The sequence below is a fragment of the Ambystoma mexicanum genome, chromosome 11, assembly GCF_040938575.1.
Source record: "Ambystoma mexicanum isolate Mex_15411 chromosome 11, UKY_AmexF1_1, whole genome shotgun sequence".
In the NCBI taxonomy this organism is placed as follows: Eukaryota; Metazoa; Chordata; class Amphibia; order Caudata; family Ambystomatidae; genus Ambystoma; species Ambystoma mexicanum.
In genome coordinates, this window is record NC_090934.1 from 761,617,188 (window position 1) to 761,639,515 (window position 22,328).

Below are 22,328 nucleotides of genomic sequence, written 5' to 3' on the forward strand. Positions count from 1 at the left end.
AAATGTGTGATATCTGCCTCTGGTCCGCAGACCTATTTCCTGATTCAGAGTCCATAGACACCTCTGGACCAATTTAGGGAGCTGTGTAGTGTTCGCAGACATCAAATGGGCATGCTGGTGGGATGTTCATAAACATAAGGTGTGTAATTATTTTTTCAAAGGCCGCCATATTGGATCCGCGGACCACAGCCTTTGTTCGTGGACAGCGCAGTGAGAAAAACATCTGGAAAATAAATGTGGGGTTATTTTGTTGCTGAAAGAGGGCCTGGAAAGGGTGGGGGAGTGTGCAAAAGTTGATATGGAGCTCTTTTTATAAGTGAAAAAAGCTGTGCAGGTGTTGCTGACTCTGCGGTCAATTTTACAGTCCGCGGACGTCATTGGAATTGGGGGAGGTTTCTGGGTGAGTCTTGCTATTTGAAGGTGTATTGTACATACTTGTTATATGGTTTAATTCAATTGTGTTGGTTTGTGCCCAGTGGCCAGATTTTTGGGGCATGGCCGTAGGCCGTGCCCCAAGAATCCGGCCACACAAACTATAATAGTATGGGCCTCATTACACGGTAGGCGGTAGCCATGGCGCTATTAGCGCCATGGCTACCCCCTTACCGCATTCTGGGTCCGTGTTCCCGGAATAGGGATTTACCGGGTCATTCCGACCTTGGAGGACCCGGTAAGTCCCCATTCTGGGAACCATTCCCCATTCCCATTTGAGCCCCCATAGGGCTCAATGGGAATGGGGAAGGAGCTAATAACGGTACCGCAATTTGCGGTACTGTTATTAGCTCTGAAGTCCCTTAGCGGGTCCCTTCCATAACACCTGGTAAAACCAGGTATTAGGGGAGGGACCCACTAAGGGACCTCGTAGTAGGGCGGTAAGGGATTACCGGCACCAGTGCCCTTACTGGTGCGGTAATCCCTTACCGCCTACCGTGTAATGAGGCCCAATGTGTATAGTAATTATAGGTCTTATTGGGGGAGTATACAGTATTTTTAATATGGTGTTAAAGATGATAGTTTAAAACCTTTAATTGCATATGACTGTACATATAGATTCGCTTTTTGACCCTCATAAATAATACATTCTATGTACCATGTTCGGTACAACATTATTGTGTGGTACACTGTTGTTGTATTAACATGAAATAATCATTGGGTCATTTGGAGAAAAAAACATAGAGGGTTAAAAAAAACTACTGTATTTACATACAGCTTTTGGCATTTACATAGTTTTAAAGAATATACATGTTACAGAATACATGGTAGCACGGATATATTATGTGAGTGTAAGTGTGATAGGTTATTTGTTTGAAGTGTGTTGTAATTAAGGGTATGCTTAAAGTAGTTAGATACTTGTTGGTGTATTCTAACTATATTGGATGTTGCCAGAAGTATTGCAGTAACAATGAATGTGATGTATAAAGTAATATATTTATGTGATGGGGAAAGGATAATAAAATATTAATTGTAGAATGTGTTGAGCACTACTGGTGTTGGTGAGTAAGGGAGCGGTGGTGTGATGGAATAAGTAGGATCATTATGTATGATGTTTTGAGGAATGTTATAATGGTGTGATTTAGTGCATATGTTTAAGATTTGTGAGGGTGTAATTGAAAAGCGGTGACAAAGTGTGTGTATCTGTGCTAATGTGTGTTAGTGATAGGGGCATGGAAGAGTACGAAAATTAAATTTTGGTAAAGAATTTGATGAGTGATGGATGTGTTGTTAGACATTAAGGAATTGGTGGTGTATTGAACAAAGAAGAATGTTTAGATAAGAATAGAAAGAGTGTGAATGCTGCATTTGTGATGTGTTGCAGTGTTTTTAAAGAATAGGGAAACGGTGGCCTAGTGGTAATGGCATGGCAGTTTGTAGTTGGAACAGTGTACAGTGTGATATAGTAGTGGCTGGAAATGAACAATATATGTAAGGAGAAGTGTTGTGTATATATACTTTGGCAGTATACACATATGTGCGAGCAGGTGGAGAATGGTGGCATTATAAGGGATGTAAGGAGAAAGGTTGAAAAGTATGACATTTATATGGAAGGAAAAATACAAAATGCTGTGCTTTAATAAAAAATCTTTTTTGGAGCATGTTGTTGAAAGTTAAAAAATTCACATGTGCATTTACAGCAGCACTGTGTGCAATTTGTTTGTATAAGTAGGGGAACTGCAGATGCAAAAGATTTGTAGAACAATGTTAACTACCACTTGATGTGACAAGGTGCACAATGCTGCAAATCATGGCATTTGATAGAGTAGTTAAAAAAGAGAATATGCTTATTGAGAAGCTTATTACAGGATTACCGGTTAAGTGGCAGTAACCCTATGAATATATGTTTGCCCCGCCGGGAGTGCGGTTTTGCTTTCCTCTTTTAGTTTGTTGATCTATATATATATATATGTATATATATATATATATATATATATATATATATATATATATATATATATATATATTTCTGAGGCTTGTGGAATCTGCTTAGATCACATGCTGTGCATAGGCCGACATCTAGTGGAAGCTGCGGAGTATTACAGTTTGTTTTTCGAAACTCAAAAATGGGCGTCGACACAGGGCGTGCCAGTAATACTATCCCTAGTGTGACGTCCACTGTACCCATGATCCCTCACGCGTCTAGGACCCTCAGATTGTTTTTTTCCGCCATACTGGTCGGAAGCATCCCGCAGAGTTCCCTGGCCTTAGCCATAATTTTGCAAAAATACTCAACACTCTATATATATATATATATATATGACACATTTTCTTATACATTCCTAGACACACTAGCCCACTGCCACAGGGTGCGTATGGAGGGCACCCCTTTCCAATTTTGCCCTAAGTGCAACCGCAAGTACCCTTGGGTTGACAGACACGCTACCTGTAGCCACGCTATCTGCTTGCCTAGGGACCACCCCGAGGCAAATTGCAGAGCGTGTAGTCGGTTTAAACCGAAGACTCTAAAGGACGGTTCGATTAAACGTTGGGCCCACCACGCCAGGCAACGAGAGGTCATGGAAGCGGAGGGCGCCTTCAGTGATGGCAGTGACGCCATCCTATCGGACAGCGAGGGCAACATGGCATCAAGAGACAGCCAAGCGCAAGTCCCCGACCTCAGAAGGTTGTCCGGCAGGGCAGCTATGGGGAACACCCCCGGCGACACAGGCGCTACCCACGACACATCCACTAAGCACTCGAGGTCCAACAGAGATTCAGCGCGCGCGTCGAGTTCTCGGAAAGAGGCACGCAGAGAACGGTCCACCGAATCAGTGTCCTCTGGGCGTTCTCGATCAAGATCGCCGCATGATAGCAGGCAACCATCCACTGTTGCCAAGAGTGCCTCGCTGCCTAAAGTAACAGAGGTTCGATCGTCGGGAGACGAAGACGACTTCCATCCCCAGGCCGCACTCCAGGAGTCGGCGTCAGCAGCCCACGGGATGGCTGCTCCCGTGCCCCGACCTCCACTCCCTAAGGAAAGGGGCACCACCCCCGAATCTCGACGGCAGACATTGAAAAGCTCCGAAAAGGTGAAGACACCGGGGAAGCACTCTTCCAGTCACGGGGTGGGTGGAAAACAGCAGAAAAAGCATTCTCAGCCTTCATCTGCACTACAGACACATAGGGACACGTCACAACCTTCTGAAAAGATAGCCAAGACCCCTGCACAAGGGCATAGGTCCAGTCAGGAAGGGAAACACTCCCAGGAGAGGGTTATCCCCAGTTCTAAGGAATGGTCAAGTGAGGATATAGACAGAGTCTATGCCAAGAATCCACAACACTTCCTCGCCTATACCCCTGACGGGGCAACCCCCTCAGGGTCTAAGGATCCACAACCCTCTGGTAAAAAACCTTGAGTTAAGGCGCCAACGCAAAGTAGGTCTTCTGACCCTTACCACGTTCAGCCATACTTTCTATATGATGAGGATGCATCATTTAACGAGGATCCAGAATTGGCCATGTGGACGTCCATACTGGAATGGATTACTATGGGGATGACGAGGCCCAAGAGGAGGACAAGATGACTCAGAAGTCTACAGAGTAGACTCCCCAGTAGACAAGGAACCTTCGGTTACCGACTCTCCTGTCGACAACCAACCTCTCTTAAATGAGGTTTTATCTAGAGCGGCTGGGAGCACAGGAGGAGATGGACTTTGCCGAGGACCTAGTGGGAGAGAAGAGACCTGTTGCCCAGGCCATCCCTATTCTCAAGTCAATACAAAGGAGAAAAGACCCTTCCCTTCTCAATCCCAATCTCACCAGGGCAGTAAACCCCAGGATTGAAAAACTGTTCAGGGCAGCCCAATCAGACCCACTCTATTTAAGGGGGCAACTGAAGCCGGACTCCCTGGTAGTGACTAATACCCGGAAGAGGGCGGGAACACCCTTATCATCTTCTGAAGCTCCCCCCGACAAGGAGAGCAAGAAGATCTATGGTTTGGGAAGGAAGGTAGTCTCCACTTCCGCCTACCAGGCAAGGATTGCCAACTCCACCACCCTACTGGCGAATTACAACTGCCATCAGTGGGAAGAAGTTGCGGCTCTCATTGACTCTGCCCCGGAACCTTTAAAAAGCCAGTTGGCGCAGGTTGCGTCGGAGGGAAGAGCAGTGTCTGGTTGCATCCTTAAGGCAACTTTTGATGCCGCGGATAACGCCGGCAGACTGATAGCAGAGAGTACTGTTATCAAAAGACATGCTTGGTTACAACAATCTGGGTTTAAACGTGAGACACAAGCATCTCTAATAGACAAACCGGTGGAGTACGAGCTACTGTTTGGTAAGGCGGTAGAGGACGCCTTAAAAAATTCGAAAGATGAATACGAGACTCTCAAATCCGTGGGCCAGTTAACTAACAAACCCCTCCAATCAAAGAGGGAATGGCAATTTTCGTCGCCCACGTGGCCAAAACTCACAAAGAGGCTCCAACTCTTCCCAGGGGCAGGGTACACCAGGGAATAACAACAACCAGCAGTCTACCCAAGGCTATGGCAGGGGTAACAAGAGGGGACGTTGTAAGGGTAGAGGCAGCCCCAATAGAGACGGCAGCACGCCTCCAGCAAAACAGTGATGTTCCGTTCAGGGTCCCTTCTCATGCATCCCCAGTAGCCAACTTCACCCATCTTGGGAAGAGATCACATCAGACAGATGGGTGCTATCCACAGTGTCCGCAGGATACTGCATAGAACTGTTAGAGCGTCCCCGAAACCACCCGCCACGTCAAAAAGTACATTCATTAGACCACCAGAAGATCCTCCTTAAAGAGATCGCCAATCTTCTAGCAAAGGACGCGATATAACTCGTCCCGGGACACCAGGTAAACAAGGGTATTTATTCAACTTACTTCCTTGTGCCAAAAAAAGATTTGACAATGCGCCCAGTATTGGATTTACAGCCTGCAAACAAGTATGTCAAGCCCCAAAACTTTCGCCTGACTAATCTCCAAGAGGTAATCCCCCTCCTAAAAAAAGAGGGATTACATGGCAACATTGGACATGAAAGATGCCTATTTTCATATTTCCCAGTGCACAGAAGATTCTTGCGCTTCAAGGTGGACAGTCAGCACTACCAGTTCAAGGTACTGCCCTTCGGTATAGCCTTGGCTCCAAGGGTATTCACCAAGGTACTGGTAGTGGCGGCAGCACACCTACACAGGGAAGCAATCCCAGTGTACCCTTACCTGGACGACTGGCTCATCACGGGGGAGACCCCAGTAATTTGCAGATCAAATATTCAAAGAACTATCGACCTCCTCTTCGAATTGGGTTTCTCCATAAACGAGAAAAAGTCAAGTCTGGTGCCAAGCACCTCCAAACAGTTCCTAGGAGCTTTCCTAAACACACAAGAAGGGTTGGCCTTTCCATCAGAGGAAAGAATTCGGAATCTAATGCTGCAAATTCCGCTATATCAGGCCGGTCACCAGATAACGGTGCGCAAAGCGATGTGTTTGCTGGGCATGATGGTGTCATGTATTTACCTGGTCCTCCATGTGCGCCTGCGCATGCGTCCAATGCAAGAATGGTTGGCGAAATAGTGGTCTCAGGCAAGTGGTCAGTGGGACGATCTAGTGGTCGTTTCGCCAACACTTGTTCGAAGTCTTCACTGGTGGACAAGAGAAAACCTGTCAAAGGGAAAACCGATTTACGATCCCGAGATACAGGCTGTAGTCACAACAGACGCATCCTGTCAGGGTGGGGAGCACACCTCCTCCACCACACAGCTCAGGGTCTCTGGTCTCACTCAGTGGCCAAGAATCATATCAATCTGCTAGATCTTCTGGCAGCATTCAGAGCTCTTCAAGCGTTCGAGCCCTACCTGTTAAACCTGTCAGTGCAGATCATGACAGACAGCACAAAGGCAATGTTTTACCTGAACAAGCAAGGCGGGACTCGTTCGCCAAATCTGTCCAAGCTTGCCCAGAGAATTTGGATATGAGCACTCAGACGGAACATCTACCTGTCATCTCAACATTTTCCAGGGGATCTCACTTCTCTGGCGGACCCTTTGAGCAGGGATCCCCTCCCACAAGAACACGAATGGTGTCTACACAGAGAAATCGTAGAAGATCTCTTCTCTCAGGGGGGTTTCCCCACTATAGACCTATTCGTCACAAGCGAAAACAGACAGTGCCCAGGATTCGCATCCAGGTTCCCCCAACCAGACTCCCAGGGGAACGCCCTGTGGATGAACTGGTGAGGGATGTTTGCGTATGCTTTTCCACCAACCCCCCTCATCAGGAAGGTGGTCAACAAGATGCACAGGGAATCAATGACGCTCGTCCTAGTTGCTCCCACGTGGGCGAGTCAACCGTGGTTCCCACACTTAGGCAGACTAGCGGTGTGCGAACCCATGAAGTTCCCGTGCTGGTACAATCTACTTTCCCAGCACCAAGGTCAGACAGTACATCCTCAACCCAACTCAATGAACCTGGCAGCATGGCTCCTGAGGTCATAGAGTTTGGGCATCTAAACTTATCTCAGAGATGTATGGACATCCTAAAAGAATCTAGGAAGCCAAACACGAGGTATTGCTACTTTGACAAATGGAAGAGATTCATTATCTGGTGCCAGAATAAGCAAATCAACCCAGTTGATTGCACTCCTTCCACTGTAGTCACCTACATGCTCCACCTGGTGGACGCAGGGTTGGTATTTAATAAACTGAAGGTACACCTGGCAGCTATGTCAGCGTACACCACCTCGCATAACAAAGTATTGTGGTGGAAAGTACCAGTGGTTAAAGCCTTCATGGAAGGAGTAAAGAGACTTCACCCTCCAATTTCTAACCCACCACCAGGGTGGGACCTTAATGTAGTGCTTGCTAAACTCATGGGCCCTGCTTTCGAGCCCATGCATAAGAGCAGTCTCAAACACCTGACATATAAAACTGCCTTCTTGGTAGCCATTACGTCTATAAGAAGGGTCAGTGAAATTCAGGCTCTGTCGGTGCAGGACCCTTTCTTTACTGTCCATAAGGATAAACTGGTTTTACGAACACACCCTAGGTTCTCACCTAAGTTTATTTCCAAATTCCACGTGAACCAGTCCATCGAGTTTCCGGCTTTCTTCCAAGACCCACAAAGCTCGGCTGAGGTGAAACTACACACCCTAGATGTGTGTAGGGCGGTCCTATACTATGTAATCAAAACCAGACCGCTGAGGAAAACAGACCAACTGTTTGTCTACGTAACTACAGGCAAAGAGGGTGATCGTGTCTCTAAAGGTGCCATCTCTAAGTGGATTATAAACTGTATCCAGCTGTGTTACTCCCTTTCTGAAAAAACTCTGCCTTTCACGCCAAGAGCCCACTCTACAAGAGGCATTGGGGCCACTCTGGCTTTTATTGCAAATATATCCCTTGACACCATTTGCAAAGCAGCTACCTGGAGCTCTATTCACAATTTTACTCAGCACTACTGCATTGACACCCATTCCAAAACAGATTCTCAAGTGGGACAAGCGGTTCTAAGACATTTATTTGCTTCTAACACTGCTCGCTAATCTATGCACAGCATGTGCTCTAAGCAGATTCCACAAGCCTCAGAAGGGATACATTACACACCGTAATAGTATTTCTGATGCTTGTATCTGCTTAGATTCACATGCGAGCCGCCCTTCCTCCGCTCTGAGAGAAGGCACGTTGGATGCTTGCAGTCTTATCCTTCTATCCATCTGCTTGGATAATCTGTACTCACGCTACTCCTCATGGTACCTCATGTCAGAAAAAATACAATCTGAGGGTCCTAGAAGTGTGAGGGATCATGGGTACAGTGGACGTCACACTAGGGATAGTATTACTGGCACGCCCTGCGTTGACGCCCATTTTCGAGTTTCGAAAAGCAAACTGTAATACTCTGAAGCTTCCACTAGATGTCAGCCTATGCACAGCATGTGAATCTAAGCAGATACAAGCATCAGAAATACGATTACGGTGAGTAATGTATCATATATATATATATATATATATATATATATATATATATATATATATGTAAACACATGGAGGATAGAAAAAACCTGCACTCCATGCAGGAGGTCAGTAAATCCCAACAAATGAAAAAAAAACTCGAATCCAGATAAGTGGAAAAGTCGAGTTTAATGAATGGTAAAAAATACAAAATAAATGGCAAAAACACACAGCAAGTAATACAGGACGCCTAGGCAGTGTCCTTATATGTATATATATATATATATATATATATATATAAAAACAAGTCTCAACGTACCAAGGTACGGGAAAGCGGAATGCACTGCCGAGAGCGGCAACCAGAAAAAATAAACGGGCAGCAAAAAAAAGGAAAAACACCAAGGTCACACCGTTCCTTAGTTAAACTTTATTTAGTGCAAGGTGGAAAAAAGGGAGAAATGCGGGCAGTTGACGTGTTTCGTGGCTGTCCAGCCGCTTGATCACAATAAGGATGTGAAATGAGCCATGTATTATAAACAGTTTCCTCAACTCTATGGTTGAATGCAACAGTGGACATAAAAAATGGGCCTCTTTACGAGTCCGGCCGAAATACAATTCCACCTCCGTGATTGCAGGAATTACCGGGGCATTACAACCCCAGTGACCCGGTAATTCCGGAATTCTGTAAATCCCCATTCCCATGGAGTCCCATAGGGCTCCATGGAGATGGGGACAATGGAAACACCGGTTCCGTCTATGACGGAGCCGGTGTTTCCATTTCCGAAAGCAGGCGGGTTGCATTTCTCCCGCCAGGTCACGTGTACAGAACTCAGTATCAAACAATCCGGAAACAATGGTGGCGCCGGATTTACCACCACCGTTGATTCCGGACTGGCTGACTCGTAATGAGGCCCAATGTCTTTTGTTGCTCAGCGAGTTGGAGTCCAGAAAGGCAGACATGTTGGAATGTTTCAACAAATGAACATGAAAGAACAGAAGCATAGCTATAAAGATAGCCATGGGCCAAATCTGTGTGCAGAAAAAAGTAAAGCAGATGGTGTCTATAAGATAATTTTTTTAGTTCTGTTTTTAACTGTGAAAGATGGCTCCAAAAGGAACCTTTTTTTGGGGATTTTTAATTTTTAATTTTTGTTTTTTTTCTCTTTTTTCCAGGAGAGACAAGGAAGTAAGGTGGGGGAGGGAAGTGAGGGAAGGGGCACCAACCACAGATACAGAAGGGCAGCTGGACAGGGGAAGATGTTGGGCGTGTCTTAGATCTAAGGTATGGGGCATTGTTTCTCATGCTCATTGAGCACAGCCTCGAAACCACTTCGGAACAGCTCCCCCCTGTAGAGTGGTGTGTCACAGTATATACAGAGTATTGTTGTCCTGGAAAGTTATAAATCAACAGCCTGTATTTTGGCCTGCGAGGCAGCTTGTGGGACCCTCTGTCCCACAGGAGTAGCATGTGTGGTGCCAGGAATGGTTGAAGAAGATGAGGTAGAGGAGGACATCCTACTGGTCCCTGAGAAAGGAACAGCCTTTCCCAGAGCCCCCTGGTTGTTTGAGCGGGTGCGGCGGCACATGGAGATGGTACCAAAAGAGTATTGCCCGTGTTGTCCATGACTGTGTATGATTCCACACTCAATGCATTCAACATGGACAGGCCAAGCCTTTGGTAACCCTCCTATGGTTTTAAAGAACTGCCACACCCATGATTCTCTTTGGGTGCTGGAAGTAATATATTTCCTTTATCTCATCTTCCCAGTCCTGTTGATCCTCCTCTAGATCATCGCGCCTTTTCCCCTGTCCAGGCCCTCTAGCTGGTGGTGTTGGTGGTGGCCCCTGGGGAGGAGGGATAGCCATGACTGATGCCATTTTTTAAGTTAAATAGTAGGAATACCAATAGTCTTCCAAGCTGTAGAAGGATAAACTTGCAACTTGAAACTTCCTAGATCATTGTCAGATGTTTGCGAGCATCAGCGAACAAAAAACAGCATATAAAGTTGTGGAGAATTAGTAGAAGTGTTAAGAATGTTGTTAGGAGGTGGAGAATGACTTGAAACTTCCTAGATTGGCCAAAATGCAGTTTGACAATGTCTGCGAAGCACAGGACCCATTCGCAGACACATCATCACACCAGATGACGATGTCCATGATAGTGTGATGACATCCACAGACCTCAGTGGCAGGAGACGCAGGGCACATGCGCAGGGGTGTCCACATTCGGGGGGAATTGTCCGGGACTTATTAAAGGTGTGTTACATGACACCGGACACATCCAGACACGCGCAACCTCCACAGATGTCATTGGTGTGAGACCAGACTCCGAACATTTCTACAGTTAGCGGACGACCAATTAAGGATTTTAAAAGAAAATATATGAAAGAATGTTATACGAGATATTTATAGTATAAAAAATAATGTTATTTATGAAAGGGATAAGGTATCGGAATGGGAAACATAAATGGGAGGATTTGGAATTTCCATAAAGTCAACATTGGGGGAGGGAGGGAGATAATGTTTTGCGAATTTGATTGGGATGATTGTTGGGTGAAGGTGGACAGGTACAAGTAGGACAATGATAATCAACATTTCTAATAATATGATTTTGAACATAATATAGAAGTATTTTAAAGTGTACTGGCGAAAACCTATGAAATTCAGTGAAAAAACATTGTTAAAGGGACATTATAGTTAAATTGCACAAATAAAAACCTATGAAATTGAATGAAAAAACTTTGTTAAATGGATGCTAACTTGCGCCATCACCGTTCACTGCTAAGACTAACACCAAGGACATCAAAGATGATATCAAATATGAAATTAACCTTGGGGTCATCTTTGATTCCATGCTTTCCTTCTCTGCCCAAATCTCTGATGTCTCAAAAAAGTCAAACTTCCTACTGCACCTTCTCAAAGGTACTCTTCCTTTCCTCTCCTTCCCTCAGAAGCTCACTGTGTCCCGAGCCATGGTTCTCTCTAGGTTGGACTAGTGTAACAGCCTCTTTTTAAATCTACCTACCTCTACTCTCCTCCCTTTGCAACTCATCCAGAACAGGCCTGGGATTGCATCTCTCCAGCCCTGAAATCTCTACACTGGCTCACAGTAGATGCAAGGATTACATTCAAAACCCTTTGCAATGTTCACAAGGCTTTCTTGGCCCTGGGTCCAAAATACCTTCAGCTGTCCCTCCGTAAATACCTCCCCTCTCGAGCTATTCACTCTTCTACCTCTAACTCCCTCAGGGTCAGTCGTTTTTCAAAGAAACAAGCTGGGGGTAGATCACTGTCTTTGGCTGGGGCCTCCCTCTGGAACAGCCTCCCTGCCACTCTGAAACTTGAGGAGAACCATCTCTGGTCCCGGAAGCACCTCAAGACCTTCCTCTTTGCTTCTGCCTTCGCCTCTCCTCTCCCCTGCTGATCTGTTCTCTCTCTCGGCACCGTGCACATGGCCTACCCTCTGACCTCCGGGCCCAGGTACCTACTCACCCTGCCACCCACCCGCACTGCCTCCTGGCAATCCCCTGCACTGGGGTCTGTATCTGTAACCATACAAACCCCCCCTTATTTTCATGTACTTACCAGCACTTGCCACTTGCTGGCTGCACTACCACTGTTGTTTGCTTTTTATTATTTATTATTTGTCTGTTTTCCTTTGCTCAGCACTTTCCACTTCTCCCCCCTCCATGCACTTTTCCCCTTTCCCTCTCCCATGCACTTGCGCATTCTCAGTGTCACTGGGCCTAGTATGATCGTTGTTTTGTTCTCCCTTGTTCCCTGCCCTTGCTTTGTCGCATTCTGAAACACTTGTGTACGAGCGCGATACAAATAAAATATCAATATCAATTGGCCACTTGTTTTTGTTCACTGACATATCTAGGCCAGCTGTTTTTGTTCACTGACAGTCGCAATATGAACATTCAAAAGGTGCTATATATATCTAAATGTTAACTTTGTCATATGTTCTTAAAGTACTTTCCTTACGGTTTGGTCTCAGCTCATTATTTATTATTTCTTTTTTACATTTATATAGCAAACAAGCAGCCCAGGGGCATGGGGCATTAAGCAGGCTTCAAACATACAATTCATTTGTATACATGATGAGGAACTTTAATGTTATTGTAAGTTTCTGGTGTTGTTTCTTTCTTCCTTACTTTAGTTTCCCTGTATGTCCCTCTGATTTGTATGCATTGCGGGTCTTCATATGTATTGTTTGTACTAACACAAGTGTGTAGTAAGTCTTGAATTGTTAGCTATTTATTCCATGTTTAACATTATTCCAAACTCTGAAAGTGTAGCATTTATTATTTTACTGGCCAAATTTAGCAGATTGAAAATGCTGTACTTCTCTGGTGCATGTGTATGTATTATTAGGTTCCTGTATTAACAACAACACTCCAGTATAATGTTTTGTTTAGATGAGTACATTCTTTAAAAGATTAAGTAGTTCATAATAGGTTGCTCAATCACCCCTGACATCTTGCTACCAACATTATAAACACAACCCCTTCTAGGGACTTTTCATAAAAATGTATTTCATATGTGAGGTCATCAGTGATGTCATCAATGACATTAGTCTTAGCAGTGCATGGTGGTGGTGCGAGTTATGGTTGCTTAGCTTACCATAACTGGTGAATTTCGGAGGTTTTTCGGTTTTACTTGTAACCATAACGTCCCTTTAACAACGTTTTTTCATTGAATTTCTTAGGTTTTTATTAGTGCAACTTAACCCGATGTGCCTTTAACAAAGTTTTTTCAGTTAATTTCATGGGTTTTTACCAGTGCATACTAATATCCTACAACTTACTAATATCATAATATTTTTGTCCAATTTACAACATTTCACCTTAAAACACTGCCATTTCCCAACTTCTAGCATCATTTTTAACACTTCTATACACTTTTTGCAATTTTTTCCACTGTTTTTGCATTCGTCAATGTTTGTGAATGTTTGATGTCATCGCAGACCTTCCGGATAGTGTCACGTGACCATACGCTCACGTGCACCATGATGACGTGTTCGAGAACGCGTCCTCACTTCGCAATCGGGTCCATGCTTTGTGGACAGTTCGGGACTGCACTTTCTAACGATCTAGGAACTTTGAAGCTCAAAATGTTCCCCTTCCACAGCTCCTACACCTATTCTTACTCATTATCCTTTAACAATCGAGTACACATGACATACTTGGAGGAATATTAGTAAAACTGCTATTTATCTTAGAAATGGCATCAGCTATTGCCATCCCTCCAACCCAAGAGCAACCACCACCAGCTGGAGGAGCTGAACAAGAAAAAAAAATGCAGTTCTTCCAAAGACAATGAAGAGGACCAAGAAGAGGTGGTAGAGGAAGTGCTTACCTCTAGCACCAAGAGAGAATCATGGGTGTGGTAGTTCTTTACCACTGTTGGGAATTTACCAAAGGCTAAAGCTACCATGATGAAATGCACTGAGTGTAAAAAATGATGACAAGGTGCACATTCGGGTTCCCAATCAAGTTTTCCTGCTGTAGCAACAAATTGGGCCTCATTACATGGACGGCGGTGGACCAAGCCGGTAAAATACCGGCACCGCCTTGCTGGAAAGGGGAATTACCGCCCTATTCCAAGGTTGGTGGGGCGGTGATTCCCCCTTCCCCCATTGCCCTTCCCCATTCCCATTTTTGCCCCATAGGGCATAATGGGAATGGGGAAGGTGCCAATTACGGCACCGCAAATTGCGGTACCGTAATTAGCTCCCTGGTCCCTTTGCGGGTTGGTTTTTAACGCCTGCAAAAAGCAGGCGTTAAATTCTCCAACCCGCAAAGGGACCTCGTAGTAAGGCGGTAAGTGTTTACCGGTACCAGTAAAATACCGGTAAACACTTACCGCCTACCGTGTAATGAGGCCCATTGTCTTCTTCTCCAAACGTTTTCTTGACTCCATCAATCATCAGGGAGGCTGTGTTTCTTTTCCTTTTCAGGCGTGTCTAGTTGCATTTCCTTTTCAGGTGTTTCAGGTTAATTCACATTGATGTCTCTAAGGATTCTGGTACTTGTATTCTCACACTTTTTTCAATTGCAGGTGACTGGGCAACAGCTCCCTCCAAAGCACAAATCTTGCCCTTGATAGGGGGAGGGAGAAAACCATGTTTATGGCTCTCCATGGAGTCATGAAAACGTGCATTTGGAGGAGAAGTCAATGCAGGAAAACTTGACTTATCACAGAGTGCGTGCCTTGTCACTAATTCTTAATTATTATGTTCCAGGAGTCCTGGGCTCAAAAGGCTGCAGCACCAGGGCCATCATGCCTTACAATGGAGAGCCACAAACATGGCTTTCCCCCTCCCCCTATCAAGGGTAAGATCTGGAGGAGGAGGAGAAGTCAATGCAGGAAAACTTGACTGGCAACAGAGTGCGCGCCTTATCACTAATTCTTAACTATTGTGAAATGCACTGAGTCGCAGATTACCTGGACAATACTTCTACGGGACCACCTCCATGTGCCGCCACACCCAATTCAACCACCGCAATGCTCTCAGAAAGGCTGTTCCTTTCTTAGCAAGTAGTAGACAGTCTTCCTCTACCTCATCTTTCTCAACCAGAAATGTAACTATACAGCCTACTTCTGTGGGACACAAAATCCCACCAGCTACCTTGCAAGGAATAAAAGAGGCTTTTGATCCATATATTTCGAAGACAACCGTTCTCTGTATATACTGCAACACACCACTGCATCGGGGAGCAATTTCAAAGTGCTTTTGAAACTGTAAACAAGGAGCATGAGAAACATTGCCCCTACCTTAAATGAAACACACACGCATCATCTTCCCCTGTCAACCTGTCCCTTGATATTAGTGCATGGTGCCTCTTCCCTCATTTCCCTCCCCACCTTACGTTCCTACCTCTCTTGCAAAAAATAGAAAATAAAAAAACGACAATAAAAGGTTCCTTTAGGAACTACCTTTCATAGTTAAAAAATAGAACTAACAAAAACATCTTATAGACTTCCTCTACTTTACATTTCTAAGTAAAGTACATAGACTCAATAAGATTTTCTAACATTTCCATTAGCATTTTGTGTTATGCTAAAAGGAATAATGTGGCGTTCATCCCCCGCTCCAGGAACTGAAAGAGGGGATATAACAGCTAGACAGCCCAAGTTATCGGCTCAAGCGAAGTGAGGGCAGATAACGAAGGTTCCGGACCGTTATCCCCCGTTCCAGCTCCTGCAATGAGGGATGAAGGCCATCAGCACCCTGGGTTGCCAAAATGATAACCCGGGGTGCTAATAAAAAAGGATTTTTCTTCCTACACCAGGACGTGCGTGGCGTCCCACTGTAGAAAGGAAATTGCTTTTCCAAGATGGCCACCATGGGACGGGAAGGCGGGGCTCCGTACAGATCCCTTCTTCCCTTTCCATGACAGCCTGCAGAAGGCGAAGAGAGAACCCTCTGACCATATTACCACAAGCACATTTTTCTTTCCCTTTCAAACCTATCCCAATTTCAAAAAACATTACCACATAGCCGGTCCCTGGTGCACATGGCCACTTTATCCCAATTGGTCGTCCCTTGTGGCCTTGGCCAGTAGCCAGATTGTCCGGGTCATGACCTCATGCCATGACCCGGACAATCTTGCCACTGCCAATGGCCGAAGGCTGTACCTCAGTCACCAAAGGTATATCACTATTTTTTGTACCTACATTATGACACTTGTCAAAAAATAAAACACTGACACATTTACAAAACCATGCTTTCGGGACTTGCCAATGCTTCTTACACACGTTTTCTGGAAATCCGCCCATGTTTTATTTTTTCAAAAGTGTCAAAATGTACGTATATACAATAGTCATATAACCCAGCCCCCACTTGACAAAATCGCTCAGACTTTGCACACACATTCAAGGTTGGGTCTCTAATCTTTCTGAAAACATTTGTCCACAGTCGTCAAACAGCAACAAAGTTATAAGCCAACTAAATATGTTGAGACCCCCCTCTAATTTAGCCCCCTCTTAACAAAATCCCACCAAACTTTGCAAAAACATTTATATCTATATCTAAAATCTGTTCCCAAACTTTTGTGCAGATTCATCAAATGGCACCACATTTATAAGGCTTTACAATATTTTAGACCCCCCCTCTAAGTTTGCCCCTCGTGACAAAATCCCACCAAACTTTGCAAAAACATTTATATCAAGATTTAAAATCTTTTTGCAAACATTTGTGCAAATTTGTCAAATGGCACCACATGTATAAGCCTTTACAATATTCTGGGACCCCCCTAATTTTGTTCCCTTTTGACAAGACAGCACCACACTTTTCAATACCATTCAGAATCGGGTCTAGAATGAAATTCCAGAATTGCATTCAGTTTCATTGAGTGGCGCCAAAGTTATAAGCCATCCAAAAACGGCTTTTCACCAACCCTGTAATGCACAAATAAGCAGAGATGTCCCCGAACATCTAAGGTGTTCGCGAACATCACAGGACTGCCCGGGCTGTTCGGGGACATCAGAGAAGAAAAACACCTGCTTTTTGGCTTTTTAAGGCCATATCCCATTCCATCCTCATCACCCCTCACCTTCCCAGAGATTATTCATTAGTATGACAAGTGCAATGTTGTTTTTTTAATATGTTTTTATCGTGGTGACAACGGCACCTGTCCGCGAATCCAACATGGCAGGCGTTTCCATAAATCTGATGCACCTCATGTTTTTTATTGACCAATCAGCTAGCGTGACCGATGTCTGCGGATATCACATTGGTCTCTGGGCCAATCGAAGGCCCGTCCGCAGACTGAAAAGGGAAGTGGCTTTGTGGACCGAACCAAGATATCACTAATAATTGTTTACCTACTTTTGAGCCGTTTAAAAAAAACTACTGGACGTATTTACTCCAAATTTACACAAGCACGCTTTCGTGACCAAGCCCCGCCGTTCGTGCCGCAAATTTGGTGAAAATTCGTCTAGCGGTTTGGGCTGTAGATATAAGCAAAATTTTATTTCCACTGCATCTAAGAAAAAACAGAAATTTTGGGACCCCCTATACCTTGCTCACCCTTGACGAAACCTCACCAAACCTATGGGGCCATATACTTTTGTTGCGAAGTTTGGTAAGGATTCTGGGTAAGGACTTAAACTTGTTAGTGATTGTCTTTGTACATGCAGGATTGCTCATTTTTTAATACACATTTAATGTTAGGTGATTTTGATTGAGATTGCGCAGATCTCACATGTCCCTGGTCCACCTTGTTGAATCCTAGTCGAGTTTCACGCAGTGAAGAGACCCGGGAGCTCTGCATCAGGTTGGTGAAACCAGTGCTGCTCCGACCACATAGTTCCTGGAATGGCACTGACTTTCAATGTCGGTAAGTAATTTTGTCATGCCATGAGAACTGCGCGTCTTCTTCATAGAACCAAATGGAATTTCCAAATTTGGCGCCTGACTTCAAAAGGTCTGTGGCATCGATATCTGGAAAAGTACAGGCAGAACATGCAAAGGGACATATAGGGTACCTGCAAAGGGACATAGGGTATTATACTGCCCTTCTGATGAGCCCCTGCCCCTGAACCAGATGTTGAAGGGCGTGACCAAGGGATCCTCCCACATCACTACAAGAAATAGCTGGCTTGACTTATTGCATTTGCATTCTTTAACCAGTTAAAACAATACATTATTGAAAAATTTAAATAGTACACCAAAAGTGGAATACAAGGAATGATTCATCAATGAGATTGAAACCACAACATTTTGAAACAATCCAGCCACTGGCACTAATACTGTATATCCTGCAACTTCAGCCCAATGCTATTAAATTAGCAAACCTATTAGGTCTTGATAAGGCGGTAATGCAAAACACATTGTGGTAAGTCAGACACAGTAGGCGAATAAGAGGTCATGGTTCAAACTTGGGTTTTATTGAACTTAAGCAAAAGGGCTTTTCTACCCCAACTCTAGAGTGTTTCTCGGCCCTATTTAAAAAAGAAATAAGAATAAATGGTGCTACTCATTAAGTCTTAAAAAACCTAACCCAGTTCTCTCTCCCAAAACCCTAATCTAACCTAAGTACTGACCCTACAATTAATAAAACAATTAAGAACAAAAAGTTGATCAGGGCAGGTCTCTAAAGGATTCCTTCCTCAATAGACAGCTGAAGTGCTGGTTGGCTTCTGATCACCACCCACATGAGTGTCTGGAAATGTCCAGGTCCTGTACCCGGCAGGATAATTCAGCGTTCCAAAACAAATGTCTTTTAAGTCTTTCTCATTTCCTTGTACAACAGTCTATGACGATACCAATTAAACTGTGATTTCTCCACTACGGAGTATGGTTTCTTTCAATCGGCTTTCACTCCACCTAGGGTCCTATGATTTCTCACCGCGCTGAGAGGTATTGGCTCTCTTAGCCCATCATGGGGTTGTTTGGTTTTCACCCTACCCAGGATATTCATGTGTCCCAACCTGCTATGGGTTACACAGTCTCTCCGTTCTAGTTCCAGGAACAGTAGCGTACCTTCTGTGTCATAGCAGCGTTCGTGGGGAGGGGCAGTCTCTTTGGCTCTTGCGGAACCGCAATTCGGTTCTTCCAGCGATCTTCATATTCGGTCATCGCGCCAGCTTCCTCTTCGGCCGTAAGCTTGTTGGTTTATCAGCTCAGTGGATTGTGGACACTGGTCAACCGCTTCTGGTCTGGGTGGTGCTCCTCGGTGCACTCGGTCGAATGCGACTGACTTCAGACCAGTCCTGTGACAGCAGCGTTCTACAGGCTCTTCGGCTCCTCTGCACTGGATACCGTCTGCGTCGCGCTCTCAACTCTGCCCTCCCTCTAGGGGGATGTCTCCTCTTGCTGCTCGCTCCGCTGGACTTCCTCTTCCTCCTGCTTTCCTCGTGGTGGTGCTCCTATGGCCTCTTTACTTCCCAATCTGAAACAAGATTGAATGATCCGTTGATTCTTTGTTTCTCGTAATGCGTGACTGATACAAGGGTCAGACACACTGCCAACCAAATGTAATTCAAGTGTTAACGTTAAGCGGTTTTTCCAATTTTAGTTTTTTCTCATTAACAGGTTAGTCAAAAAGATGTATTCCATGCTGTTCCGTACACTTGATCCCATTACTGAAGTAACTCATTCTGGATCAATTGATGCTGCAAAGTCTTCTGCCGGCACATTTGATAGTACTTCCCACTCTTAAATCACATGGTTCAGCCAGGGGAGGCTTTAAATCAAAGACTGCCATCTTGGATTTCATTGCTATGTCTCTCTGAAGATGTTGGGTCAGAGGCTTCTGTGCTCTGTTCTCCTGATTTAGACAGGTTGATTGCGTTTCTTCTTCCAGAAGGGTATGCATTCAACATATATGCAACTTTTTATTGGCATGGTGATTCCCGATCTAGGCACTTTGCAACATAGGCTTTCATGGACTTGGGCACATATATCATGTGACAACGGAGCATCTGCTGAGAACTTTAGGAAGGAGAATGACAATGCAAGCCCCAAACCAATGCAAATCTCAAGTAAGGGAAAGGAAACACCCAACTAAACCAGAAGGCGGGGAACTATAGCAGTACAGCAAGGAGAACAGTCAGAAACTCTCCGTACACAATAGTTGGGGAAGCTAGGTGTGGATAAAGAACTGCTAATACCGACAAATACGAGGAGGAGCATGAAGCTGGGTGAAGACTGCCACCTCCAATTTTGTGAAATTGAAGTGCTTGAAAATCCAGATAAAGGGCCTCATTATAAGTTTGCCGGACCGGAAACAAGGGTGCTGGTAAACTCACTGGCACCCTTGTTTCCAGATCAGCAAACTCTGAGTCTGCCTGCCATGGCCGCTTTGCCCGACAGGTCTGACACGGCCAGGCGCAGCAGCCCCGGTAGGCAGACTGGTCACAGAAGCACTGGTGCTTCCATGTCCCCACTCCCATAGAGTCCTACAGGACTCTATTGGAATGGGGACTTACATTTTACCGGCACCTGACTTCCTGGGCCGCCAGACTTGGAATCTCCTGGTGGTACTGGGAAGTCAGGCGCCAGTGACATTTTACGAGTCCGGCAGCAACCCGCCGGTAGCACCAGCAGGGTTACCGCCAGACTCGTAATGAGGCCCAAAGTCAAGATAAAGGAGACGCCTCAGCGGACCATTTATGAATCGCGCCAATGCCAAGAGGCATGGTGTCTTCTGTAAAACAGTTGTGAATCCTGACAAAACCAATAGTCTGGATAAGACTCTGTGAAGTGCCTCTGCATCCTCACAAAACCAAGAGGCAAGAGAAGCCTCTGTGAAATCTTTCTGAATCTTGATAAAACCAAGAGAGAGAAGATGCTTCTATGAAGAACTTGGGAGTCCTGCCAAAGGCAAAATAAGCCTCTATGATCTTCTGCGTATAATCGGAAAAAGCCAAGTACCTGGACAAGCATTGCTGAATCATACTGAGCAATCCTCGGAAGAAATACTGGGGCAGACCTCTCAGCAAGGGTTCAGCATAGACAAATCCTGCTCCAAAATCGGATACTCAATGCCATTAGCGAAGTAGGATTTTGTGCCGGGTGCTTACGGTGTCCATCACTAATGTTTTTCAAAAAGATCCCTTTGATAAATGGGCTAGTGCCAACATGCACCCATTTATCAAAGGGGAGGCTGCCATGGCCATGCACATTGGACTTGTGGTCAAGCTCATTTACACTGTCCATGGAGGCCTGTGGGAGGAGGGAGACAGCATGGTGTCGAGTGGACGGGCAACTGTGGTGAGGGTGAGGCATTCGAAGGCGGGGAGAGGGCTTCCAGAGGGAGGAGGGTGGAAGAGAGCGGGTGTCCAGATGCATGGGTGATAATGGGACTTGTGGGGCAGGGGAGCAGCCATCAGCTTCCTCTGAATGCAAATGTAGTGTATTTGCAAAGAATCTAAACATATTTAGATTATCTGCAACGGCAAACACTGGCATGGTGTCCCTAATGCCTTTCCAGTCCAGTACAAGTACTACGGCCAGCAACATAAAATACCCATGCCTGATTCAAGCACATCTTGTAAAAGGCATTAGGGACACTGACAATGACATCATGCAATTCATTTTCTCCAGTGGCTGCTCAAAAATCTCACCTACTGAGGAAAATGATTGGCTCTTCACCCCTCCCAGTCCCTGCCTATCATAGGTGGGGGAGGTCCCAGAGCACTGGCCCTGCGCCTGGCCTCTGACAGGAAGGAAGTGGGAGGGGTGAAAATGGAGGCTACTGACATGCTGCGTGGGTCTGCAGAGTGGAACTGTTCACCAAGCTAAATGTAAATGTTTATGCATGAGGGCCAGCATGCCTGTGAATTTGGGTGTTTTTTTTTGTTTGAATGGGAATGGAAGCATTTGCTACTGAGTAAATGTAAATGGTGAATGCCCCATGGTGACGACAGTTTGCTCACTTTTTTAAACAAGCGGAATCCACCCCCAATTAAAAAGAGTAGTTTGGTTTCAAAAACAGTCGTTTGGTTCTAGTGTGCGCGATTGTGCCAAAGCTAGGATTTTAGCCCAGCTGGTTAAAGCCAGATGCGGGACATTAACCACAAGACCAGAGAAAGGTCTGAGATAAAAGTCTGTGAGATTTCTTATTAGACTTCTACACTGCAGGGAATATTTAAATACTGCTTGTATGTTTAAAAGGCACACACCATTTATACTATGCGAGCAACTTTATAGGTTCCCCTTGTGTTATACAGTGCACTTTCTACGATTGGGAATTAATGCGCACATTTCATTTTAACATCTGTCCACTTACTGTGAAGTCACTTACCATTGTATATGTTAGGGTGTCCCCCCATTTGTGTTTAGGACTTGCGCCCTGCACGGGTTTAAGTCAATATGAACAGTGTTACTATGTGTGTGGGACAGGGTCCATTAGTGCAGATGCAGCCAGGATATTCTTACTTCATGTGGCATAACATATTTCACTGAGGATCAAGGGTC